This window comes from Sapajus apella, unplaced genomic scaffold, assembly GCF_009761245.1.
Source record: "Sapajus apella isolate SASKATOON/1434 unplaced genomic scaffold, GSC_monkey_1.0 scaffold16, whole genome shotgun sequence".
In the NCBI taxonomy this organism is placed as follows: Eukaryota; Metazoa; Chordata; class Mammalia; order Primates; family Cebidae; genus Sapajus; species Sapajus apella.
Window position 1 is genome coordinate 18,998,775 of NW_022436956.1, and position 27,974 is coordinate 19,026,748.

General features: G+C 48.1%; 1 long non-coding RNA gene across 2 annotated transcripts; it reads left to right on the top strand.

The window, feature by feature from the left end:
* The first annotated feature begins 1,726 nt into the window (after positions 1 to 1,726).
* On the top strand, positions 1,727 to 27,887 carry LOC116556245. Of its 2 annotated transcripts, none has more exons than XR_004270900.1 (4): positions 1,727 to 4,091; positions 22,764 to 22,972; positions 27,316 to 27,377; positions 27,472 to 27,887. It is a non-coding gene; the product is annotated as an uncharacterized LOC116556245 (long non-coding RNA). The 2 variants fall into 2 exon arrangements; XR_004270899.1 differs by lacking the exon at positions 1,727 to 4,091 and adding an exon at positions 16,749 to 21,992.
* The last annotated feature ends 87 nt before the right edge of the window (positions 27,888 to 27,974 follow it).

Below are 27,974 nucleotides of genomic sequence, written 5' to 3' on the forward strand. Positions count from 1 at the left end.
AAGCAAGCTGGGTGTGTACATTTGGGGAGCTCCTCAAATTGAGCTCTCTTGGCTTTTTGCCCATACCCGGCCCCTCCACACCAGGCCAAACTGTAGGCTGAAGCCAGTGGAGAAAGTAATAGATTGGAACTAGGATGCTCAGGTTAAGTGGGCCGCTTTGTGGAGCTCATCCATAATCCTGCAGGAGCCCAGAGAACAATACGTTAATTAGAGCCGACGGCACCGCTCCTACCAGCCATCCATCCTGCCTGTGTCTGCTGGGCCTTCCCCGTGGACATGCCAGCCCACTCGCTACTCTGAAAGAGATTTATTCATTATCAATGTTTGTCTGAAAGAAAGGGACCTGGTAGGGAGGGAGTGAGATTCCAAGAGAAACGGGATATGAAAGAGGTGGAGCCGAGCCTGCTGGCAGCTGACAAATGGGTGTGTTTGGGGCTGGAAAGATGGGTTGTTCCCAATTAGGGGGATAAGGCAAGTCCACCTGGTTGGAGAGGGGGAGAAGTCAGTCAGATGAAATTAGAAGATGTTCAGTAAATATGTCCAGCAGGAAGTGGCCCTGGCTGGAGTTTTAGGTTTGAACCTAGCTCACTTTGAGCCCCAAATGATGGGGAAAAGAAGGTAGGGAAGAGGAAGTTCACTTACCTAATATCTATCCCAGTGCTCGCACTCAGAGAGCACTGAAAAAGTGCTTGCTAAGTGAATAATTAAACGACAGGGGGGTTTAAAGCCAGAGGGATTTAGGGCAGGTATCATGAGGAACTCATTACCAATGAGCTAAGAGAAATACAAACCAGAGAGACCAAGAACAGGTCCTGAGGTTTTTACCCAAGAGTTCTTTGAAAGAAGGGGAGACACGTTTCATTTTTCCCAGAGCCTGTTATCTGTGTGTCATGTACATTCTGGAGAAAATGGGAGATGATCAGCCCTCCTGAAGTTAAGATGGCAGTCTGGAGAGGAGAGGGATAACAAAGGACCGGTTGGGCTGAGGTCCACTGACCAAAGCTCCATAGAGAATGATCCTGAGGGAGCAGTGGACACAAAGTCACTGCTGCATAGACTCATCTTACAAAAGGCACATCAAGGGCTGTAGCTCCTTCTCTGTTCAAATGGAGAAAGTGAGGCTGAAGTGGGGAAGAGACTTACCTAAAGTCTCACAACTGGTTCATCCCAGAACCTTGCTGCTCCAGCTGTGACATTAGGGTCATCATTTGGGTGGACCTACATGGGCCTCTAGAGCCTGTCACCCAGAGGCCTTGTTAGAGAGGCAGAGCCCAGAGCTGCTGAATCTACATTTTATCAAGCTCTCAATATGGTTTTCACACACACATCAACGTTTGAGAAGTGCATCATCTAGATCTTGTGCCTAGTGCCTAGAAGGCAACTTAGTGTTTTGGGGAGAGAACTAATGTGGTGAGTTGTATGTTCTAACCCTGCCTTTCTATTAACTGGCTGGGTGACTTGAGTCACATCATCACGCCACTTAGTCCCTCTGGGTTTTAGTTTACTCACTTTCTTTTTTTAATTTTTGAGATGGAGTTTCACAGGCTAGAGTGCAGTGGTGCGATTTCAGCTCACTGCAAACTCCACCTCCTAAGTTCAAGTGATTCTCTTGTCTTAGCTTCCCAAGTAGCTGGGATTGCAGGTGCCTGCCATTACGCCTGGCTAATTTTTGTATTTTTAGTAGAGACAGCATTTCACCATGTTGACCAGGCTGGTCTCGATCCCCTGCCCTCAGGTGATCTGCCTGTCTCGGCCTCCCAAAGTGCTGGAATTACAGGTGTGAACCACCATTCCTGGCCAGTTTACTCACTTTTAAACACAAAATGATTGAGCAAGATTAGTGATGTTTAAGCTTTAGCAATCCTCTGAATCAACCGGGAGAGAGGCAGATTCCTGGAGGCTGTCCCCAGAGTTCTGTGAAGGGGCTGATAATTTGCATTTCCAGTAGTTTCTGGGTTGATAATGGTCCTGCCAGTCTGGGGACCACACTAACTGCATGACCAGGCGACTTCTTCTAAGGTTCCTTCTGATTCAGATATTTGATGGGATATCCCCCCTTCCCAAGTGCCTTCCATTGGTAAGAAGAATCTCTCGACTCCCCAGTGCATGCCTCTTCTGAGTGGCACTGGCCTGTCCCTGTCATTTCTGGCTTCCTCTCCGGCTCCGGGCAGTTAATGCCATTTTCCCCGCATACTCAGGATTGATGATCTAAGTCTTATAAAATGCACGGAAGGCAATACAGGCAAAGTATTATCAACAAGATTTAAGAAGAGTCCTACGAAACACAGCAATAAAACCTGGAAATAACCATCCATTTCCTACCAACAAAACATCTCATTTCCGAGTCCATAAACACTCCCCCCTCCAGATCCCCAGACCCATCTGTTTTGTAAGCATGTATAATTATTAGCAACATAAAGTCAGTTTCTATACCTAATGTAATTATCGGGAGCCAAAATAGTATCAGGTGAAGGAGGGGGAGAGAGGAGGAGGCTTGCTCACTGCAAACTCAGACTATTTCTTTAAAGAGGGAGAAGTAGTCACATGAGAAGATAACGATTCTTTATGGTGATATTATACTTCCTATGGAGACTTTGGGGACAGCTTTGCAAATAAGACTGAGCTGGCTCATTTCAAAGCCAAGAGCAGTTTCCTGCCTTGTAAGGTGAATTTAGGCCCTATTGGGAACGAGAAATTAGGATCACCATGCTTCCTCTGTGGCCAACCTTCAGATTTCTCTGGAGGTACGGAGAGCATGGCCTTCCTTCCTTCCTTCCTTTGGCACTGCCAAAGTTAGTTCAAGCCTTTCCTTCCCTTTGCACTGCCTCTGGAGGGTAAAAAAGAGTTTGCAAAGGCACTCTGAGATTTTAGCCAGCTGGGGATTCCTGGTTCACAATGAATTCAGGACCATTGTCTTTGTGTCCTCCACAGTGTCTTAGGGGAGCTAGCTAGTCACCTGTTGAATAGGTGAGGAAGTGAATAGATGGGAGTGAGGCATGATTGTGGAAGATGCACATGATAACAGGAATGTTTATTAAAGGTGAAGGAGAGCATCCTCCTTCTCTTCAGATGATGTATTTGTGACAGTGTGTAGGGGCGGGGCAGAATAAGGACCAATGAAGCTGATTTTGGTTTATATTATAATAAGCAAAATAACATTTTGACCAGGAGAGCTTTCACCCTTTGCATGGTGGTTAGTTCTCTGCCACTAGAGATTTTCAAACAGAGCCAGGGCAACCCTTTCCCATCTAGGACCTGGGTATATTAGGTAGGAAGGAAGTGCATGAAGATTAGGGTCACAAAGAGAACATTTGTCGAGTATCTACCTACTATGTGCCTGACTCTATACTAATCTCATTTAATCCACTCACCACACCCATAATGTAGATGCTCAAACCCCTATTTTGAAAATCAAGCAAGCTCAGAGATATTTATGTCACTAGTCTATGTCACCCAGCTAGTGGGAAATACAGCTCGGATTGAAACCTAGGTCTGCCTGCTCCAAGTGTATCTGTCTTCCACAGTGCCTTGAAAAATACTGTCGGATTTTCAGGCTTCAGAGTCTTCAGTGCACTTATTGGAACTGAACCTGATGTGCCAGGCTCCTGCAAACACAGGCTGCTGCCACCACTGGCTAAGATGTTGCTCTGTCTTCTGGATCCATCGCTGAGAATTCAAAGCTCTTGTAAGAGGGCCCGTGGTGGGGAGGACTGTTGTCAATGCTGTTCTTTTGCTTTGAATTTGTTTGTTAAGCCGCCCTAGCATCTTCCCCTCTGCAGATTTGCTTGTCTGCCAGAATCCCAAATCAACCTGATGGCTTAGGGATTTCACTCTATGATCTGGAAATCCATGTTCCTTCTTCCCCTTTCCTACCCCTGGGAGTGGGCTCCTTTCTTCAGCTATCTCACGGACTGCTTTCAGGGCTGATAGGAGGGAGTGTTTCAGCTGGGTGGGGGCAGATGGCCTCATTGTCTTTAATGTCTAGTGATGGGAGAATCCCAAAGGTGCTGGCGGCGCAGTCTGGAGACAGCTAGAAAGCCAGACTGACATGCTTTCTGAAGCGTCCCGGCAGCCTTTGGAGGCAGCTTCTCGTGAGTGCATTTAACTCCCATCTTTGTCCCTTGTTCTCATACCAGCCTTCTCTGGATGCCCACCCGATTCCTTCCTGTCTGTGTGACTCCATGCCCTGTCTCTGTCCCTCCTTGGAACTGCATGGCAGGGACTCCTTCCTTGTGTGATGGGGGAGCAGACACTGAGGAGAGGAGAAGGGGCGGGGCACAGCTAGGCAGCTGGTGCTGGCCCCCACCTTTCCCTTCTGAGCCCACCCCTTTCCTTTTGCCTCTGCTTGCTTTTGCCTCCAATTCCTTCCAGTCCAGCCATCATACTGGGGCAGGCCCAGCGAGAGGAGGGCACCAGCCAGGCCTCTGGGAGGGCATCTGCTTCTGCTGATAAGTACCCCTGTCTTTCTCCTCCCCTTCAGCAGGGCGGAGATGCCCTCCCCCATGAACCATGGAATTAAAACAGGGAACTGGGCTCTGGCAACTGGCCTTCTCCCTGGCACCAGGCCTGCTCTGTCTCCATGGATTTCTCTCTCTGAGAGTCACTGTTTCCTGATTAAAAATGATTTCTTCTTGCATAGCAAACTAAGGCCTTGTCTGGAGTCCACCCGCAAAGTGAGATGGAAAGTTGGAATTCCAGGGGCCCAGGGCACATCAATAGGAAAGAAAGACCCTGATATCTAAGAATCTGTTCCCCTCCAGGCCAAGGGGAGGTTTGAGAGCAGAGGGGTGCATGGGGGGCAAACCTGATCCTACCTGCCTCTGACCTGTGGTTTACCTGTGTCTAGCCCAGTGTGTGAGTTGGCTAGGGCTGCCTAACAAAGCACCCCAGACTGGTGGCTTACGTAATAGGACTGTGTTGTCTCACAGGTGTGTATGCCAGAAGTCTGAAATCAAGGTGTCAGCAGGGTTGGTTCCTCCCAAGGGGTGTTAGGGGAAGGATTTGGTCCAGGATCTCCCCTCAGCTGCCGATGGCCATCTTCTCCCTATGTCTCTTCACATCATCTTCCCTCTGTGTGTGTCTCTGTGTCCACATTTCCCCTTTTCCTAGGACACCAGTTCTATTAGTCTGCTTGGACTGCTGTAACAAAATACCGCAAACTATGTGGCTTAAACAGGAGAAACTTATTCCCACAGTCCTGGAGGCTGGAAATCCAAGCTCAAGGTGTCATCAGGGTCCATTTCTGGCAAGGTCTCTTCCTGGCTTGCAGACAGCTGCCTTCTGACTGTGGCCTCACGTGGAATGGAGAGAGAGCTCTTGTGTCTCTTCCTCTACTTATAGAGGCGTGAGCTCTATCAGATTAGGGGTGCATCCTTATGACTTCATTTAATCTTTACCGCCTCCACATGGGCCCTATCCCCAAATACAGTGACACTGGGGGCTTGGCCTTTAACATATGAATTTTGGAGGAGTGACACATCCCAAGTCCATAGCACCAGACATATGGGATTAGAGGCCATCCTAATGACCTCACTTTAACTTAGTGATCTCTGTAAACACCCTATCTCCAAATAAGGTCATATTTGGAGGCCTTGGGAATGAGAACTTTGACATATGAATTTTGGGGAGACAATTCAACTCCTAATACTCTGGGTCTTCCTGGCTTACTCTAGCACCCTGGAATCCATTACAAAAGAGGCTGGCGGCTCGAGTGTGTCCCCCTTCACAGGCACCATCTGCTGGGTTTTCTGGGGGAAGGGGTGGGCAGAATCCCCTCAGGAGCTCCCTGTGCTGAGGCTGAACCCCTAGGGCACCCCAGGCTCTGCTCAGCAGTCCCATGTGTCTTACCAGCTCCACTCCCCGCTGCCATTCCTGCACCTGTGCTGTCAGCTTTCCCACTATGGCCACCACCGCCCCGGCTGACTCATCTCTGAACCACAGTGTTCAGCTGGTCATTTCAGGTCTCCCTGAAGATATCTGGGCAGAGCCAGCTGGAGAGTGAGAAGGAGCACATTTTAGATGTTGCTGGGCATGGAACATGTCGGGAGGGACATACAAGTGGGAAAGAGGTGGAGGAGAGGCCATTAGATTCTCTTTCATCCCAAACTTGCTGTCACAGCCAGGAAGAAAACCCTTATCCCACTTTTTCTTCATAATAGGTTTATTGCAAAAACATTTCAAGCAAGACAGATACTGTTTTCTTTTAAATCTTTACTTAAAGTACATAAAGATGAGAATTTTCTTTTCTAGGTTGAGTAGCCCTCATGTCTTTATAATTCTCCCATCATTTCCTGCTGGAGATGGAGAACGCAGGCTGTTGCGATCAGGAGGTCCTCTAGTTGCACTGTGGCTCTAAATTATGGAGCTGGGCCAGGCTTTTGGGAACCTTTTGCTTTGTTCCATTGGGTGACCCACACCCTGTTCTTGCTGCTCCTGCTTTGGATGAATCCCAGGACTCTCTAGTGTGCCTTCCCTGTCTTGTCTTCCTCCCTCCTCATTCACACACCTCTTGGCTTTATGGTACCAAGAGACCACAGGGTTGGGAAACAGAGGACTCACCTCACCTGCCATTGATCTAAGTGGGTAAAGGCAGAAAGGAAGGCTTATGGTGATGACGAATGTCCTACTGCTCCTTTCCCCCTGGGGGCACTGCACGGGACAACATCTATGGAGAATGACCACATCACACCCTCCCTGTCTCTGTCTTAAAATCATAGCCTCTGAGAGTTGGAAGGGTCTTTGGAAAACATAGAACTCAGAATTCATCTTCCTACTGTCCCCTTCATGGATGCTGGATACGGCTCTGGAGGGAGGAAAACGAGGAGGGCACACTGGAGAGGCCTGGTATTCATCCAAGTCAAGAATCCACATGTATGCTGGATAGGGCCTGGTTTTTCTGCATTTGAGGCAGGGGCTGCTCCCTCCCTCTCCCACCTATGGCTTATCCCATGGTTGGGCAGCTCAGGGTGTTCAGATATCTTTTCCATTGTTGAGTAGGAATCTTCCTGTATTAGGGTTAGAAACAGCCAATTGTGTGTGTGTGATACAAAGAGATTTATTTTAACAAATTGGCTCACACGATTATGAAGGCTGACAAGTCCCAAGCCTGCAGTACCACATCTGTAGGCAAGCTGGAGATATGGAAGAGCTGAGGTTTTAAGTTCCCGCTTGGGTCTGAAGGCCTGAGAACCAGGAGGGCTAATGGTAGAGGTTTCAGTTTGGAACAGGCTTGAGACCCAGGGGCAGCCAATGTTTTATGTCCAAAGGCAGGAAAAAGCTGATGTCCTAGAAGGCAATCAGGCAGAAAGAATTCTCTCTTGCTAGGAGGAGGGTCAGCCTTTTGTTTTATTTAGGCCTGTAGCTGATTGGGTGAGGCCACTCACGTTGGGGAGGAAATCTGCTTTGACCAGCTGCTGATTCAAATGTTAATTTCATCCCTAAACACCCTCCACAGAAACACCCAGGATCATATTTAACCAAATATTTGGGCAACTTGTGACTCAGCCAAGTTGACACAAAATTAACCACCACCCTTTCTTTCTATTGCTCCCCAGTTAGCCTGGTCTTCCTTATCTGGTCTTCTAGGGAGGGCTAGCCCTCAAGGGGGTCCAGTGTCCAGCTCAGCCCACTGCTCCTGGGAGGAGGCCTGGGTGCCCCAGCTGGAAGATACCTCAATTTCCATTCGGTTGCCTCTTCCCATAGGGCAGTGGCTGGCTCCCCTTACCTCAGCTGGACCAGAGGGGCCATCTGCCCTGCCCTCCTTCCCCCAGCACATCCAGGTGTGGTGCTTGGCTGGCACACATCAGGGTGCTGTGGCCAGAGAGGGTGATGCTGGTTGGCCTCTGCCTGGATCTAAAAACAAATGACTGTGGGGGAGGAGGGCTCTTTTCCTTTCTTGGTAAATCACAGAAGTCACAGTGATTGAGGTCAATAAGAATCCGATCTTTGGAGGAAGGAAGTAAGAAGGCTCATTTCCATTTCTGTTCCCTGTCCCTAGGAGTCGCTAGTAGGGGCCTCAAAGATCGGCGGAAGGGGCTACCTACTAGATGCCAGAGGCTTACACATATCATATGTGTAACATGGGCCAGTCAGTCTCATCTATTTTAACCACAAGGACACTAATGCATGGAGAGTTGATGTCACAAGCACACAGTCAAATAGCTGCAAACTGCCAGGATTTGAATGCAACACTGATCTATTCCAAACCCTCCTCTTTCTGCTGCATCTTGGGATGTTATGTGCCTGTGCAGGCTCTAAGATCTGTTCTGCCTAAAGGTAGAGGGGCAATAATCAGTTTCAACATAATTCTAACAATAACAATGTAGCTCTGCCCAGCTGGTAGCCAGCATGGGGTGGGGGGGGTCACTGCAGGTTTGACATTGCTGTGTCATCTTCAGTAGCTAATGAAGAGACCAGAGGACATGGCTACTGAAGGCCGTCTTTTCCAGGTCTGGGATCCTAGGCATGACATAGGAGGATCTCCAGAGCAGGTAGCCTGAGGCACCTTCATTTTTGCAGCATCAAGGAAAGGGAGAGGTAGAGGAATGAGAGGCCTGCTGCCCCAGAGTCTCATGGTCTGCAGTCCCTCCCTGAGTTCTGGGAGGGCAAGATCTTGCTGGCAGAGGAGATGTAGACAGGAGCCTTTGCAAAGGGCACAGCAGAAGTGGAGCCCAGTCTCCTGTTTGTTTGGGACATAGCCAGCCTGTGTTCTGCAGAGACTCCGAAGAGGAGGGCAAACAAGGGGATTTTCGGATGGTCTTTGCTTGCTTTCTCCTTTGTTTTCTCTTAGGGGAAGCAGCGGCAGCTGCAGGTCTTCTAAATGTTGGTCTGGAGGAGTCAGGCACAGGAAGTTGGAGGGGCAATGGCTTATGTGAGATGAGGAGACTGAAGTCGTATTAAGCTGAGCTGTGAAGTGATTGACTTGCGCCCTGCTCAGAGAAGCTCCGGCTTCTCTGGAGGGAGTGTGAGCTGACCTTTCTGGATCCCCTTGCTCCTCTTATATTTGACTCTTTAACAGGTACTGTTATCAATATGGAGAGTCTTGGGCTGGAGGGATCCAAAGTTAATCACTCAGACACTCCTTGAATACCTGTGGAGATGGGAAACTCACTGTCTTCCAAGGCAGCTCATTTCATCTTTGCACAGCTCCTTCCTAGGCAAGCAGTCACCTAGGATCTTCTGTTCATCATTCCAGGGTCTTCGGAGCCCTGCAGGGTTTCTTGTCCTTGCTTTGTGGCACTGCTGACCATTCCTCTTTTCCTCTGACCCCACATGTGCATTTTATGTGAAGCGCCATGGTAGTCCTCTGGGAATGTGACCCAGTGCTCTGAAATTACTTGTAATTGTTGTTTCCTTTCCTCGGTTGGATTGCTAGCTGCCTTCAGCGGGGACCAGACCGTCTCTATCCCGCATATTCACTACTAGCGGCTGAGCAGATGGCAAGCGCTTAATCACTGCATGGTGGAAAGAAGGAAGTAAGGAAGGGAGGGAGGAAGGGAGGGAGGAAAGACTTGCCCTCAACATCTTTGTCTGCCAGACAATAGGTCCCACCCAGATAAGGGTTCCCTGTGATAGTCAGTTGCTCCGGTCTGGTGGGTACTCTGGCATAGAAAACAGCTCTGGGCTTTAGTCTCACTAACTGGGTTCCAGTTGAGCCTTCATATTTTCTAGCCCAGCAAGCTTGGGGAAGTTATTTCTGTGAGCCACAGTTTCCACTCTGTAAGAGGGAATAATCATCACGCCCCTCATATAGTGTTGTTGTGAGGATAAAATCAGATCAAGGGACCTCATGTCCTCTGTAAACTGGGTTTCCTTAGGGATAGAGGTTTAGCCTATGGGGAATCAGGATTCCTGAAATAACAATGCCATTATTATTGAATTAATCTCTACTGTGTATTAACCACTGATTCATTTCTTTATAGACGTTGTCTCAGGGTAAAGTTTATAAGACTGGCAGTTTGGTGATGATGAAACAGAGGTTTGGAAAGGTTAAGTGACTTGAAAAACTAGAATTTGAACCTAGATTCCCAATAGCCTTCAAGCCCAAATACTCTTTCCTCCACTTCAAGCTACTTCCCCTTAAGGCCAATATGGGTCGTGGAGGAGTAGGAGGGTCGATGTGGTGATGGTGGTGGATGTTGGACTCAAAGACTCTGGAAAATATTCTTTTTTTTTTTTCCTTTCTGAGATGGAGTCTTGCTCTATCCCCCAGGCTGGAGTGCAGTGGTGCGATCTCGGCTCACTGCAACCTCCGCCTCCCGGGTTCAAGCGATTCCCCTGCCTCAGCCTCCCAAGTAGCTGGGATTATAGGCATGCGCCACCGCACCTGGCTAATTTTTGTATTTTTAGTAGAGACGGGGTTTCACCATATTGGCCAGGCTGGTCTTGAACTCCTGACCTCGTGATCCACCTGCCTTGGTCTTCCAAAGTGCTAGGATTACAGGTGTGAGCCACTGCACCCAGCATAAAAGACTATTTTTTTGTTTGTTTTTTTAGACGGAGTCTTGCTCTGTCACCAGGCTGGAGTGCAGTGGTGCTATCTTGGCTCATTGCAACCTCCGCCTCCTGGGTTCAAGTGATTCTTCTGCCTCAGCCTCCCAAGTAGCTGGGACCGCAGTCGCACGCCACCATGCCCGGCTAATTTTTTTTTGTATTTTTAGCAGAGACAGGGTTTCACCATGTTGGCCAGGATGGTCTCGATCTCTTGACCTCGTGATCTGCCTGCCTCGGCCTCCCAAAGTGCTGGGATTACAGGCGTGAGCCACCGTGCTCGGCCTGAAAAGACTCTTAAATCCTGTGACTTTATCATTTTCCCACCACACAGGGTAAAGCAAATACTCAAGCCTCATTCTTTCACTGGTTTCACAAATCTTTCCCATGCTCCTTTGCCCTAAGTGAGTCATTTGCAGTTGGATTCCGGTCTGCAGCCAGGTGCTATTTCTTTTTCAAGGAACCAGGGGTGGCTGTGTAAAGATGAGGGTTCCCAGGAGTGCTCAGTGTGTATGCTGGGCATGTGTGTGTGTGGTATGGGGAATCTGGGAACCAGGGGGAACAAGGCAAGGAAGATACACCTTTAGGCAGTAACCAGTTGATCATTTGACAAATTTTATTGAGCACTTACATGTGCCAGGAGCTGTGCTGAACTCCACAGGGCTGAAGACATGGGCTCTGGTCTCCAGAGGCTTATAGATTGGTGAGAAAGACAGAATTCAAGGCAGATGAAAGCTCCTTATGCTTATGGATGGGCAGAGGAGCGGACCGGAGGGGAAGGGAAGGGAGGGGAGGCGAGGGGAGGGGAGAGGAGGGGAGGGTAAGGGAGGGGAGCAGAGGGGAGGTGGAAAGGAGGAGGGGGCATGCTGTTGGGGAGAGAGGAGCAAGTCTTTACCCAGGGGATGGTGGGCAGGGGGCAGTACGCCCATGTCCCTCTCCAGAATTCTTTAACCCAGCGGCCCCCTCAGGCCTGGTTCTCAGTTTAAGTCAAATAATTTTGGTCCCTAGTTCCCTCCTGCCTGCCATGTTCCAACTCAATCATTCTTTGAAATTTGGAGCTGTAGCTAAAACGCCTTTGCCCTGTAACAGGATTTTCACAGTCTCCACAGCAGCGGCTAACGTCGCTCATCACCTGCTGTTGTAATCTGCACCGCTAAGCCCTCGGCTAGAGGCAGAAAGCTTAACTCGCCTTGCTGCTTCGAGCTTGCTCTTCCTGGCACCCGAGCCATATTTCAGTCAGGGGAGCTAATCCAACTGCACACACAGAGACATTTCAAAGGAAACACAAATGGCAGAGGGAGCTGTGGCTCTTTCTGGGAGGGGCTCTGAGAGCCAAGTTCCCCAGACCTAATGGGCAACAGAAAGTGCGTCCTGGGGACTGTGAGGAAAACCATTCCTCATGCCTTCTCCTGAAGGGTTTGGTGGGAGAGCTGAAGGGCTGATTTCCCTGAAGACCGTGTTTTAAGGGCTGGCCGGGCCTCAGTGTCCACACTGGGAGAGTTAGCTCTGTTAAAGGGAATACGTAGTGAGCTGTGAGCGGGGGGCGTGTCTGTGTGTGCCTCGACTCGTGCCTGATGAACTCAACACCTCCCATCTTTCCTAAAAGCATAATCCCCAGTGTGTGTGTGTGTGTGTGTGTCTGTTTTTTTTTTTTTTTTCTCTTCTAACTCTGTCTTAATACTTTATGTCCCAGAGAGCCAGAGCCCAGAGCACTTGGGAAGAGTGTTTGCCATGTAGTAGGAGTTCACCAACTGCTTGTCAAATGGGTGAGTACCAGCACTGGAGATCAGCTTTGATCCAGCCATGGTGCTGTGTGCTTAAACACGTGGGTATAAGTGGAAAAGCAAACTAGAAACAGGAAAGAGTCATAGACTCCTAAGAGGCAGGGGGCTGATGAAACCTAATACGTGCCAGGTGTTTTTTATAGATGCTGGGGAGATAGCCGTGAAACACGGAGACACAAATTCCTACCCTGGTTCTAGTAGAAGGCACTGGACCAAGACTGACCAGTGAGCAGATTTTTGCTAAACCTAAGAAATGACTTTCTGAGAACTAGAACTGTCCAGCAATGCAATGTGTGGTTGTGAGGTCGTAAGCTCCCTGTTCCAGGAAGAGCTTGATCAGAGGCGACGTGACCATACCTGGGGATGCAGAGGAGGGGCAGCAGATCCTGTGGCTGCCCATATCCCCTTCCCTTATTTCAGCAGCCAGCACCTGCATTTCTCTGCCTGAGAGGCTTCTCTGCCCCCAGAGTCTATTTTGCTGCCCACTCATCAACTGGAAATGCGAGGGAATTAATGCCCACACTCTCCCTGGGAAAGGAGCCCTCAAGTGATGACTGACTGGAGCCGGTACACAAATTTCCCAGTTCCCACATCCCTTAGATGGGTTCACACCAAGGCAAATGTTTTCCACTGTTTCTCAGAGTTCCCGGCAGGATTAAGCATGGGTTCCCCACAGTGCAAACTTGCTGGATAAGGAATCCTTCACTGGCTGCCTTCCCACCCTGTACCTCTTCCCCATGTCCTTTCTGATGTTTCCTGATCTCACGTCCAAAATGATGATTTGCATTTGAATCTTGGTCTCCAAGTCTGCTTCTGGGAGACCCCAAAGGAAGACAAGGGGACCCCTGCCCTGTATGGGTACTGGGACCTCTGAGGATTCCCTCCTTCCATTTCTAACACTTGATAACTGCCAGACTCCTACTGGGCTTTGGAAATGGCACCAGATTCAACCCAGAACTCCCTGTTCCAGCTTGGGGATTGGGCAGAGGACATTTCCTACTCATATGAGATAGCAGAGGATGCCAAACCTGCCTCCCTACCAGGTCAGGAGGTTCCTTGACAGCAGTCCACTAAGCCCCTTTTGGGGCAAGCCCCCTGACAGCAGTCTGCTAAGCCCTTTTTGGGGTAAGCCCAAAAGGCGCTTAGCAGACTTCTGTGCTCCATCAGAGCAGCCCTGTATCTTCTGAACCCGGAACCCTTCATCAAAGTTTGTTGATGTGGCTCTGCCTGGTCTTTGCATCCCGTTAGCCTGTGCCAGCGCTAGCCAGGGCTGGGCCCGCAACCCCTTCACTGCCAAGGTCCTTCTGCTTCCCACAGATGTTGAGCCAGGGGCCAGTCAGGCCTGGTCTATGGGCTTTATTATGATACCTGTCCAGAGAAAGTTCAGGGCGTAGAACTGAGTGAGTGTCAAGCTGGGCTCATTGTCTGCCACTGCCCAAGGCCTGGCATCATAGGTCACAGGTACAGATGATAAAAACCACATTTTTGGGTGGAGAGGAGAGGGACACAGGTTGTTTAGCAGGTGTGGCAGACACTATCATACGCAGCCCAGCCCAGATTTCCTGTCAGTGAAGAACATGTTGACCAGCTGGGAAAGTCAGCAGACAGGCTTCCGCGATTGGTCTCTACAGAGATCACTTCAGCTGCAGACAGCCTTGTGCTGGGGTTGTGCCCCTCTAGGGTGGCCCACATCCACTGACAGATTGATGTGGGAATAGAAAAGCCTGGCCATCTTGGCTGGCTTCGGGATGGCTCCCAAGGGCCCTTCTCTGCACCACAACTCCTTGTGGGGTGCCAAGGCTGCCTTTGGGCTGCATAAAAGCTGGATTCCTCCCTCTTTCCAGGCTCAGTTCCTATCCTGCATGACCACTGCTGTGGGTCCCATGCCACTTCTTATTAAACACCCCACTGGCAAAACTCCGTCTCAGGGGCTGCTCTCAGTCAACCTGACCTGTGACAGTGGGACATTGTCCCCACCTACTCAGCTAAGCCTCTGTGTCAGCCTGCCAAACCCTATTCCTTTCCAAATTGTCATCCCTACAGGAAACTCTGCCTACCTTAAAGAGCTAGTCTCAAGCCCAGCCCAGCTCCTCCGTCGGTCTTGGCGGCGGGTGGGGGGCGATTTATGGGCTGGCTGGTGAGAGTAGGGTAGCTACTTCCTGCAGGCCACACCCTCCTACGCAACACACACATGGCACCACAACTAAGTCGTATGCTGACGCCCCAGCTGCACTCAGACACCTAGAAGGTGAAGCCATCATGGGCTCCAAAGCAGTGTCTCTGGATCTGAAGTGCATTCCTGCAGCTCGGACTGCAACGGGAGCTTGCTTTATTAGATCCCATTATAAATGGATGATTTGCCATCTCCGAAGATAAATGGGAAACTTAATGCAGAGGTGTCCTGTCTGGGGAAACTGGAGAGTTATGGATGTCAGCTTTGTAGCTTTATGAAAGCACTCTCTTATAGAAACTGAAATGACCAAGATTAGATTGAATTAGTATGTACTGGTATGAGCTTTTTCTCCCCCTATCCATCTTGACTTTTTTTTTTTTTTTTTTTTTTAAAGGCAGAAGATTTGCCTCCTGGGTGAGCATTTCAGAAAAATACAAATCCTGAGTTTGGGTTTGGTAATTAGCAGAATTGCCTCCTGGTGCTAACGAGGTGGCTGCCCAGCTGGGACTGTCTATGTAGGTGGAGGAAGTGGCACCCTCTGCTGGCTTCCTTTATGGGTGGTGTCTGCTCCCTTCCACCTGGGATCCCCCTTGGTACCAGGTGCTCTCTTCACCTGTCCTTGTAGAATACAGATGGATTAGTGAGGCCTCTTGTTCCAGCACCCAGGCTCCTGGCCACCCCATCTGAAGATGGGGATGCTCCATCCCATACAGACCCCACTCTCCAGCAGTGTTCCCTAGGCTGAGCTTGAGACCCAGCTCCTAGCTGGGTGGCGAGGCTTTCTGCGAGCAAACAGCTCCACCTGATATATATGTTAGAGCACTTGTGATACCAAGCACAGGGCTAGGCACTGGAGGTATTAAGGTGAGGAGGCTAAGGTTCTTGCCCTTCAGGAGACCAATCTAACCGAGGGGAGAAAGGCATATATAGATGATTTCCAAACGGGCACTGCTTGATTGTACTTTCTGTCTTGATGGAAATGTTCTCTATCTTTGCTGTCCAGTGTAGTAGCCACGAGCTTCCCATGATCCCATGAAGATAATAAGAATGGAAGTCGGGAAAGGAATTCTAGGGTTGGTTCTTCAGCCAAGCATCCTGGGATCTCAGGCAAATCATATCCGTGATTTGAATCCCAGTTTCATTTTTTCTTGTTAAAACTTGCTCTGCTTCTCTCCAATATTAGAACCAAGAGATCTAATCTTCACTTGGCCCACTTTTCACCTGATGGAGGGAGGAGCAGAGGCCGTAACCTGCCTGATCTGATGGCTGGGGAAGGGCAGAGTCAGGCCCTTAACTCCTCATCCTGGTTTTTTGAACAGAGCAGGCCGCTGCTAGGGGTGCTATGGGGATCAAATATGAAGAGAGAAAGGAAGATCTTTGGAAAGTCAAAGCTAACCAAGCCCCAGAGCTTTTTGACATCACGGTGGCTGGTGAAACCACCCATAGAGCCATTGAAGGCTCAAGACCATGTGGTGAGGTTGGACACACACTTGAAGCTTAGAGAACTAATGTAGAAGAGGCTTGTCTGTGAGATTTTGCAGTACCCTAGGCCCAACACACAACCCTACAGCTGATGTCTGCCCCAAACTTCAGCATGATAAAAGAATTCTAAGAGTTGGGCTGTAGGAGGAGGAGATAAAACAGTGTATGTGCCATGAGACCTCAAATTTCAGGAGCCCTGAGAAGCTCAAAGCCTCTCAGATACTTTACCGGGGTTGGGGTTCACCTGTTGAATGCCCAGCATCCCCATTAGACAGTGAGTGGGTTATCCCAGCATGGCTTCTGGAGCTGCCTTTGGGTCAAGGAACTTTGCAGAGATGGAGAGTGGGAGGCTCATTTGGAAATAAAAGTGGGGGACTCCTTGCAACGAACTCAACTCCAGGAGGGGTGTCAGCACAGTAATGGAATTTGAATGAAGTATTGAGAGCTGGGTTGGGAGATGAGAGAGGCCAGGCGCAGTAAATCTCAGGTGGAATCATTTAAACTTTAAAACATAGATTAAACAGCTTCCTTTTTCTGATGACAAGTACTGTGTCTATCCTGGGTCCCAGGGTGCTCCCTCACAGAGGTTCGGAGCTCTGTTGAATGCAAGGACCCAGGCTAAGAGGCTTCCTCTGTTCACCAGCCAGCTCTAGACAAGGCCTGGGGCGCTTTTCCTGCAGGCCCCCATCTTTTCCCACACTGTGGCCCACTGGGCCTTGGTGCCTCTGCCAAGGCCTACCAGTCCCAGGGCTGCCTCCATTTCAGGCTGTTCATGCTGGTGCAAGCTACTTCTCCTATAATGGAAGTATTTTTCATACCTTGAGCATGGGGAAGTGAGATCTTTCCTTGGCTGAGGGGTGCTTTGTGCCCTTAATGCTGGTTTCTAGGTTACTTCCTGGCTGCAGCAGGAGCAGAGCCGGAAGAACCTTTGGGATGACTTCAACCATCACCCTCTCTATCCCCGTCAACAGAGGAGACATTGAGGTCCCAAAGAAGGAAGTGACTTGCCAAGTTCACACAGCTAGTCAGCAGCAAGGTTGGGATTGAAATTTAGGATATATAACTCATTCAATCCTTCATTCCATACATTTTAAATAAATGCCCAGTATATACCAAGAATTATGCCAGCCAAGGGGAAAATGGAGAGAAGACATGGTCTGCATTCAAGAAGTTTGTCTCGTAGTGCGGGAGATGAACATATCATCCTAGATTTTTACAAGTGGTACAAAGGAAAATATCTGGGTGATGATACAAGAGACAAAGCAGAGTGGGGGCTTACTCTCTAGAGAGGGTGGTAAGAAAAGGCTCATCTGAATAAGCGATTATATTGAGCTTAGATAAGCAGGACCAGCAGGGGTCAGGTCAAGAGTGTTCCAGGCAGAGGGGGCAGCCTGCACACAGCCCTGCAGGAGGAGAGTTTGGTGTCATGGAAGAAACAACCACCCGCCAACATCAGCGTGGTTGAGTGGGGTGCGAGAGGAGGTGCCAGCCGATAAGGGTGAAGAGTGAGGCAAGGGCAAGGTCATGCAGCAGGCCTCCCTGAGCCAAGTGGAAGAATGCCGATTTTATTCCCATTTCTGCCGTGCCGTCTGAAAGTCGTAGCTGTGTTTGTTTAGGCAGCACAGTGTCGGGGAAGGCCAGGAGCAGAACACAGCCTGAAAATGCAGGGACTTAGCATGAGAAGGAGAGGGCTTCTGAAGACAAGGGCCGGACATAGGGTGCATGGAGCTGCATTCAGCCAAGGGAGGGGACACAAGCAAAGAAGCCTTGGTGGAAGACCTTTGAGACGGGCACCAAGGCTGTCAGGTGGCAACTGAGAGGGTAGTTTGACCAGAAAGGATTAAGTATATCCAAGGACTGAGGCCAAGAGGCATTGTCCGACCAGCCAGGGCCTTAACAGATCCAGATGGAAGAAGCCAGACTTGGGCCTCAGGCTGGGCCAAGCGTATCCTTGATTAAGCTGAGTGTCTGTGAGTTACTTCCCTGCATGCTGCTGGTGCCCTCAGAAGTCCTGGCTGAGGTTCTAAATAGTGGTGGAGTGCGGGCTATGCTGACACACTTCTCACCTGGGAGATGGGCTGCCGAAGACGCATATGGCAAGGTGGCAGGGGGCAAGCATGTCGCTCCCGTGGATGCAGCAGGTAAGGAAGGTAGAGGAGGAGAATGAGGGGGTGGGGTGGGGGGGCTTCCTTCAGCTCAGATGAAGCAAGCTCTGCCATTCTTCTCTGGGCTGTCTTCTCTGGCCCTGGCTGTGGAGGTCTGAAACTAAAGGATCAGCCTGCTTCCTGCTCCAGGTAAGTGTGACTAGCATGGCCCTGGAGACAGCCCCCCACCCTGGTTTTTCTCCTCTGGTGACCATCAAAGCTGACATCACAATTTGATTAACACAGTGACCTTTCATAGGGCCATTACCACGAACAAGATAAGGCATGCCAAGCACTTAGCACAGTGCCAGAGACCCTGGATGCCCAGTTTAGCTACTGTTAGATTTACTATTTACTGGGTCAGATCTCTTCCATTAATGCTATTTAGCCCCACTCCTTTGCCCTGGGGTGAGCTACTTGACCTTCTCACATGACCTGATGTCCTCCTATCTTTTGAGAACAGACAATATAGTATAGGACCTTTGGTTCTCTGCTTGGTGCTGGCCCAGAGTGACCTCAGCTAAGTCACTTCTGCTCCCCAAGTCTGTTTGGTCATCTGTCAATTGATGTACTTGTTCTAAACCAGAGCTCCCCACTAGATTGCTGTGCCACATTGCTGAGTCACAACTAAGTTACCTGTGTGTTGAGGGGGCAAATCCCTCAGCCCTTGAGATGCCTGGGTGGGTCAGGATAGCAAGGTCTCCTCTAACTGCGAGTAGCCTGTGCTATTGACTCCAGCATGCAGAGCAAATATTGCCATTTTATCTGTGTGCTATAATGTAAAAAAGGAAAAGTTGACAAGCCCTAGAAATCATTCTTGATATGCTAATACTCTGAATCATCTCCTAGCTTCAAAACTTGCCTATTCCAAGAAGTCTGCCCGCCCCCACAGCATCATTCAATGATATTTCTTCATCAGGGTCTTCTCAGCAGTTATGAGCTGCATTCGCCTGGAATGAATGAATTAATTTGTACTTCTTAATATGTGACCTGTGGGCTGTTTCCTGTAACAACAATGGCAATGACAACAACTCCTCTCACTTATTGAGCACGTGGGTAGCAGACAGCTCACGAAGTGCTTTGCTATTTGCTTCCACAATAGTGTGTGAGGGATGCGTGCACTGTTGTGTATGCACACACGGAAAGCCTGAGACTTAGACAGCTGGAAACAATTGCCCAAATAGGAAGTGGCTGAGTGATGACTTGGATGTGAGTCTGCCTGGCCTGACGTAGTCCGTGCTCTTAAGCAGTTAAGTAGTATGTCGTGTGTGTGTGTGTGTGTGTGTGTGTGTGTGTGTGTGTGTGTCCTTCTCCCAGTTAAACTATTGATCTCCCAAAAGAGATAGTGTTTTCTGCATTCTTTCCATCTCCCCAGAGCTCAAAATGATAATAGTACGAGCTCAGTGATTACTGTTGGGCATGTTAGACACTTTGTTGTAAGTTAAAAGTGAAGTATAGAATAGCCTTCCCTGGGTCACAGGCAGAAGGCACAACTGACCGCTAGTGTTGCCTGGGTGTAGGTGGGTGTGTGAAGTCTTATTGGGACCGTGGCACAGAGGAGCCTCCCAGCCCCGCCTGCCCCAGGTGGCTTGACTGCTGTTTCAGGGTAAAACGGACTTCACTAAGGGAAGTTCAGAACTGGAGAATTCATAAAGTGTGTCCCTCAAGCCAGGTACCCAGCACATGAGACTTGGTCCCTGGCTTCCCACAGCTTCTCGTACAGTCATGTCTTCTCTCTCTTTGAGAGGGGCAAGTAAGAGCCAGTGATTGTCATCTGGGATTAGTGAGTCTTGGTAGCCTGGAGTAGGGATCACATAGCCAAGCAGTGCTCACTTGTGACCCTGGCCTCCAGTCTACAGCCCCTGTCTCCTCTCCATCAGTGCCCTGGGATTACGTGCTCAACCCTTCTTCCTTCCCTCCTTCCTTGGGTTTAATGTCCTCACCTGGCCTTCCCACTGCTTGGCTTCTAGTTGGGTCCTATAAAGGACCTCGGACTCTTGGTGGGTTGTCTTTGAGTGGCCCTAGGGAGCCCCCATCCCACTCTTCTTTCTCCTGAACAACCAAACCACACACATATGTGTGATGTGGTTAAGAATCAGACAGTCCTGCATTTGACTCTCTGCTCTAACTCTGATTAGTATGTAACTTTGGATAAGTTCATCAATATTCGCTTAGGAAATATTTACTGAGTACCTACTATGTGCCACATACTATTCCAGGTACTGGACATGTGGTGATACAGTGTGGAGTATAAAACAGGCAGGTGCATGCTTGTGAAGGTGGTCAGGTAAGGTCTCCTTGAGTTGAAGTCTGAATGATGATAAAGAGGTAATATGGAGGAAGAACATTCTATTGAGACAGAGGAAACAACCAGTGCAAAGGCCCTGAGGCACAAAAAGGACTGACACATTCAATAGATTTACAGGGTGTTGCCTTACTGGAGAATGAATTGCAGATCATCAAGAGTGGCAGTAAGGAGACCAGTGAGAAGTCTACTGTAAAGGTCCAGTTGAGCACTGATGAAGGCTGAGTATATTATATCTTCTCTCTGAAACTTACCTGCCCTATTCAAAAAATGAACATAACAAGAGTACCTACCTTACAGGGTGGCCATGGAGAGTAAATGAGTCAGTATTTGGCATGCAGTAAATGGTAACTATTAGCATTAATAAAAAGGGTAGTAATCATAAGTGTGGGCTCAGCTCTATAAGGCTTCACAGGAGAACTGAGCCTCCAGTGAAGCTGTGACTTTTCCATTCAGCAGGTCAGGGGTGCTTCCAGGGAGTCAGAGATCAGATGCCAGCTGCCCCTTCTGTCACCCATCCCAGGTTCTTAGAAAAGGGCATCACTGGATGCTCAGTGGGGACTGAGGCAGCCACTGCTCAGGGAGGAGGAACAGGTGGCCTTGGGATGGAGGGCAGCATCTTCTCCGTGTTATGGAAGCTGGCAGGCTGAGGAGTGGGGAAGCCCAAGCAACCCATGCTCCCTGTGTTCCTGAGCCAGACCTGGGAGAAATTCTCACCTCATCCAGGGAGACTTTGAGTTGAGAAGAAAGAATTGAGCTAGGAGGGGAGGCAAGCCAGGGTATAGAAGGCAAGGAGACAGGCTCTCCTTCTTTTTGACTTTCCATAACCCAGGGCAGGGATGTGGGGTATTAGAGGAAGAGAGAGGGAAGGGGTGAGGGGAATCACTTCCCATCTTTGTGATGAGTAGATGAGATGAAAGATGCTGAAGCTACCAAGAAGGATTTGGTTAGATGCCCACAACTGTACAGAGACAGCATTTGGACCCTACAGCACATTTCTGCTCGAATAAACAGGATCTTCTCTACTGCAGAAATCCTTCTCTTCCAACTGGTATTGGGGGCGAGCCTGCTGAGAGGCTAAGAGGGCTCTGATGACCTCTAGCTCCCGTCCCCACCTGACTGTCCTAGTTGTCTGCAATGGTGGCAAAGGGAAATTTTATGAGCTCTTCAGTCCTCAGGTCTCATGGGCTTTTGCCTTGCTCCAGACCATCTCTGATACACACATATATCTTGAAAAGGAAAAGAAAGAGAGAGAAAAGCTATTTTATTTCATTGCCAAACCATCCACTTTAAATACCCTTTTTATTACAGTATCTGCATAGTAATACTAATAATAGATCTTGTTGGCAGCTCTAATGAGGCTGGAGAATATAAGGTTTCCAATAAAGTTAATTGTTGCCTTTAATATTCTCATACATTTATACATGGTAAATCTTTAAAGGAGAAAAAACACTCCATTTCATCCCTTAAGCAGCCGGTCCTAGACTGGATTGAGACCAACTACAGTAGAGACGTGGGCTGGGAGCTTGACTGTCGGAAAACTTGGATTATGATCTCCAGACTTCCTCCTACCAAGAAGAGCATGAGTTTTGAGTCGGAGAGCTCTGGGTTTCCAGGTTGGCTTTGTCACTTCCTGACTTTGTAGCTAGGGCCCATCACTTAACCTCTGTTTTTCAGTCTCTGAGATGGGATTTATGATAAATGTATATAAAGCTCAGTTTAGTGCTGGCATATATGTGGTGTTCCATGCATGTCAACTATTATCATTATTTTAAGCTACTAAATACAGTTATTATTTTATCCACTTGCTATGTGCATCATTAATTGTGAAGTAAATCAGGGTACTGCAGTCATTGTATTTGAACTTCAGAGCTAACTAAAAGATCTCTCTGTTAATCAGTTTCTCTTTTTTTTCCCCCTGTTAATCAGTTTCTTAAGATTGTATAGCAGTAAGCGATTGATCAGGGTTAGAAGCCAGGATTCTTGATCTCCAGCGACTTTCAGTAACCAGCAGTTAGGAGGCGGCCCGGATCTCCAAACCCTACCTCTCCACAAGCCTAGCGCATACATGACTAACTTTACCTTCTGCCCACCTTTAATCAGACCCGTATCTGCTCCCTGGGGCCTGGACATATTGTGATTAAAATTCGGGGATGAAGGAGGGCTACTTGCCCCCGTCTTGCGACTGACACTCTTGATTCCTGTCCATCCTCTCCCGGTGGTCATACATTTTCTTTGTTTTTACTTTTAGTTGGAGAAAATTTTGTGATTTTTACAGTCACAGAGCAAAGAAGAATATATGTTTCACCATTTATTGTATTACCGATGTCATGTATTTTTAACAGTTCCATCACATTTCTGACATTTACAATGTTTTTTTTCCCCAGGGGGTGAGTAGAAGGAGCTGTTTTCCCATGCCCCACCCACATGATCCTGGAAACGGAGAGGAACCCAAGATGCTCCGGGTTAGGGACAGGCCTGTGTGACCTTGTGTTTTAACAAATGGATCACAAACAATCCAACCCCCACCTCTCCAGCCTTCCTCACCCAGTCGGAGTTCTCCGCTCCACATCAACGCCTCTCCCGCTGGCAAGTGGTAAGAAATACTATGTGACAGGATGGTTGCCATGGCAACCCTCATTTCCAGTTAAACAACAGGGCACTGATGAAAGAAGTCTCGTTTGCTTTGGTTACAGGGTTTGCTGGGAAGGGTGTGGAGTGCGTTTCTTCCTCTCGTTTTTCCCTTTCTTACTCCTCACTTTCCTGTCTCGTTTGCAGGGATGAGATAGAGGCATTGAAGAGCCAGGCGCTGCCCAGGCCCTAGAGAATGGGGAGTGTCGCTTCAGGCTGGACCAGAGGCAGCAGGGCTGGGTGCCTGGAGGCTGGTTGCTTAGTGGAGGTCGTGCTTCCTGGCCTTGCAGCCACAGTTTTCCTCCCAGCTCCGCCTGCCTCAGGTCCCCGGTTTCCCTGCCCTTCCAAAGAAAGGACCTGTTGGGGGAAGAAATGGGCTGGTGGAGGACCCTGTGTCCCAACAGGTGGTTGGGTAATTAAGTGAGCTTTATGCACACAACACTGTTTTGCCCGATGTAATTGCAGTTTCCATATAAATAATTCACGGGAAATTATTAGAGTGAGGACATCGCCCGCCTCCTCATAATTTGCTTAACCGAAATAGGCTCTTTCATCATCTGCGTTGATTTGCCTTAAGACCATGCACTCAGCATCCTTCATAGGCCTGCTTCTCCGAAAACGAGAATGCAGAATTTAATTAAGTTATGCAAATTGGGCATCCCCTGCCTGGGGAGAGGCAGGGTGTTTGCCCACATGGCTGTGGGGTGGTGCAGGGAAGAAGGGAGAGGCATGGTATGCCCCAGGTGCCCAAATAGTGGGCAGTTCTTTAGGAAGGAAGCCCCCCACCCCAAAAAATCACAGCACCCCAATGGAGAGTTTAAGAGCTGTACTCCTTGAAAGGGGTAGAGCAGTCAGAGCTGGAACTCTGGGGCCTGCCTCCTGGCTTATTCGCTGTGTAACTTTGGGCAAATAACTTAACCTCACTAAACCTCAGCTTCCTTCTCTGTAAAATAAGGCTCATAAAGGCACCCTTCTCCTGGGGCTGAGGTGAGGGATATGTGAGAGGGTCTCATTAATATGGTTCTGGCCACAGGGCTTCATAAGCACTTGCTATTAGTTATTATTATTACTGTTACTGTTGTTATGATTGTTCTCATTAAATACATGAGGATCTCAGCTGTGGCTTCCATTGCTCTTGATGGGAATATCTGCCGGAGTCTATCCAGGCCTTCTGCCACAGGGAGGTTTAAGTTTTGACATTCTCTCTAGATTATCCCATGATTTTTGGAGGAATCTGTCAAGTTAGAGGGAAAAACCATGCATTTTGGAGCCAGACAGATCAAGATTGAAATCCCAGTTCTCCTACTTGCATACCGTGTGGTCTTGGGCAAATTATTTTACCTTCATGAGCCTTAATGGCCTCATGGATAAGATGGGGCTGGTATTCTTGCTTCTCTTGGAGCTTGTGAGGATTAGAAAGAATGTCTGCAAAGCACCAGGCACATGCCTGCCACATAGTTTATGCTCAACAAATGGTCAAATGAATCTGAATCTAGGCAGGGCCTGCCTTAGCCTCCTCACTCTCTATCCTTCCTTTTTCTGGGGTCCTTCCTCCATCTCCCTCCCAGCATTCTTTCTCTGGTACTTTTCTTTTAAAGGATCAAAGGGTTCAATAAATACCTACCCTGAGGTATAAGTGACTGATGAGCTTAAAATCCCTATTCCTCCTCAAGGGATTGTCATTTTCTCAAGGGGATAAAATACCTAAGTTTTCTTAAACTAAAGGTTTGGTGCTTTAATGGGGGCATTCTATAAGCGTGTCATAAAACAGAGGGGTGCTTCCAAAATCTCTACTGGAAAGTGATAGGTTCCTCATAAGGGAAGCCCTGAGTCTGGGAACCTACCTTGATGGCTAGTGCCTCTCATGGATTCCCTCTTTTGCTGGGATTTAAGATTTGTTACACAGATAGTTGCTTAATTCATTTAACAAATATTTACTGAGCACCTACTGTGTGCCAGGCATTGTGCAAATCACTGAATTTACAGCAGTAAGCAAAACAGTCATAGTTCGTACCCCAATGGAACTTCAAAGCCAGTGGGAGTGATAGTTATGAAACAATTGTTAGCATTTCTGAATATAAATATAATTACACATTCTATAAGAGTATAAAGAAAATGAACAGGGGGCAATAAGAGTGAATAGAAAGGTGGCTGAATTCTAATGGCAGGTGGGTGGGTAACAGAAGTATCTCTGCAAGAGAGGGAAGAAGAGGACTGAGCTAGGAGAATAGTGAGAGGAAGGGCATTACTGGAAGAGGGAAGTGTGTGTTCAAAGGCTCAGAGGCAGGTGAAAGGCTGGTGCCTTTGAGGGACTGGAAGAAGACAAGCAGCCGAAGTGACTAAAGGGACAGGAGGTGTTTGGTGAAGCCAGGTGCAGTGGCTCACACCTGTAATCCTAGCATTTTGGGAGGCCAAGGGGGGTGGATTACTTGAGCTCAGGAGTTTAAGACTAGTCTGGCCAACATGGTGAAACCCCATCTCTTCTAAAGATACAAAAATTAGCCTGGCGTGGTGACACGTGCCTGTAATCCCAGCTACTAGGAGGCTGAGGCAGGAGAATTGCTTGAACCTGGGAGATGAAGGTTGTAGTAAGCTGAGATCGCACCGTTGTGCTCCAGCGTGGGCGACAAGAGCAAAACTTTGTCTCAACAAAATAAATAAAGTGTTTGGTGAAGTAGGCAGAGGTCAGGAGTGGGAGGTCTTAGGACAATAGGGAAATGCAGACCCCAGGGCCCCAATCACATCTGCAGATCAAGCTGGAAGCCCTTCAATATCTAGGTCGTGAGTCCCAAAGAAGCCCCTTGACTCATCTTAGAGAAAGAAAAAAGCAGACTGCCAGCAGGAAGAATTAGGGAGAATTTTGGACTCGGTGTCAGAAAAGCCGGTTTGGTTCTGGCTCTGCTAATTGTTCCTTATGAAATTAACTGTTCTGAGCCTTAATGGCCTCACTGGTAATGGGGTGCACTGTATATTTCTCATTGACCCCTCCTGAGCCACTTTTGAGTCTTCTTTGACCTGCTTTGGGCCCCGGGAGGCTGATTTGTATGAACTGCCTCAATGGGCTTGCTTTCCCTCTGTCTTGGCTAATGTGAAGTACCAGTACAGAAACTGGGGCAGAAGAAGAATAAGGTTAAGATATGGACTTCCCTTGCTCTCATGCTACTGGGCAGTGGATTGTCTACATCTCTCTGTAAAAGGCCACTACCCCAGTTTCACGTTCACCTCCTGCAGATACTGAGCCCAGGTGCTGGTAGCTGCTCCCCGCCAGGTCCTAGCCTCGGAGTGGCAGTATCTCCTTTATATTGTTAATCCCACAGTGCTGCACTATCCTTTGTCACTTCCTCTTAGCCCTGCCCACATCTTCAACAAGAGTCACCACAGTGAGCATGATGGATTATTTTCTATGCCAACTTGCTTGGGCCACAGGGTGCCCAGACATTTGGTCAAATATTATTCTGGTGTGTCTCTGAGAGTGTTTCTGGGTGAAATTAACATTTGAATCAGTGGACTAGTAAAGAAGGCTGCCCTCCTTAATGTGGGTGGGCCTCATCCAATAAGTTGGAGATCTGAATAAAACAGAAAAATTGAGTAAGAGGCCACTTCTGCCTGAATACCTGGAGCTGGAACAAGCCCTTTGCCCTTTGACTGGAACTTAACACCATCAACTCGTTTGGGTCTCTAGCTTGCCAGCTGCAGATACTGGGACTTGTCAGCCTCCATAATTGCATGTACTGATCCTTTAATAAACATCTCTCTCTCTCTGTCTCTCTCTTTATATATATGTATGTGTATGTGTGTGTGTGTCTATAGTCATGTGTCACTTAACAACGGAGTTACCTTTTGAGAAATGTGTTGTTAGGCGATTTCGTCATTGTGGACATATCATAGAGTGTATGTACACAAGCTTAGGTTGTATAGCCAATTATATACCTAGGCTATATGGTATGCTCTGTTGCTCCTAGCCTACAAACTTTTATGACATGTTACTGTACTGAGTACTGCAGGTAGGTGTAACACAATGCTCATTATTTGTGTATCTAAACATAGAAAATGTACAGTGAAAGTAGAGTATAAAATATCCATTATAATCTTATGGAATCACTCTCGTATATGTAGTCAATTGTTGACTGAAACATTATTATGCAACATATGACTATATATATGTAGTCATATATAGAGAGTTATATATATAGTCATATATATATAGTTATATCTATATCTATATTTGCAATAGGTTCTGTTTCTTTGACCAATACTGTGTTTGACAAACATTTGCTGACTATTGCATATGACTTTATCATCTCTCAGGTCCCTGCCAGCTCTCACACATCAATTTAAGAAACAGGCTGTGGAAGTGAGCAGAGTAGCAGGTAGGAGGAACAGGGAAGCTGTGGCTTTTCTGGGGCTGGCCCAAGTCCCAATATCCCCTCAACTTCACTCTTTCTCTTCCTTCACCATCCCCAGGCTGTGACTGGGAAGGTAGAATATGAGAAGGGAAGAGATGAAACAATCTTCCCTATTGCTCCTGTATCTCTTCATGGATGCCTTTACCTTTTATTTTTAAGTTTTATTAAAATATAATTGACATACAATATTCTGAACATATTTAAACTATACCATTTGATGAGTTTTGACATACGTATATTTGAGATAATGAACATATCCATCATTTCCAAAAGTTTCTTTGTGCCCCTTTGAAATCCCTCTCTCCTGCACCCCCCACCCCCAATCCCTAGGCAACCACTAATCTGCTTTCTGTCACTATAGATTCATTTGCATTTCCTACAATTATATAAATGGAAGCTACAATATGCACACATTTTGTCTGCCTTCTTTCACTCAGCATAATTATTTTGAGATCCATCTGTGTTGTAGTATATATCAATAGTTCATTTCTGATAGTATTTCATTATATGAATATACCACAGCTTGCCTCTTCTCCAATTGATGGACATTTGGGATGTTTT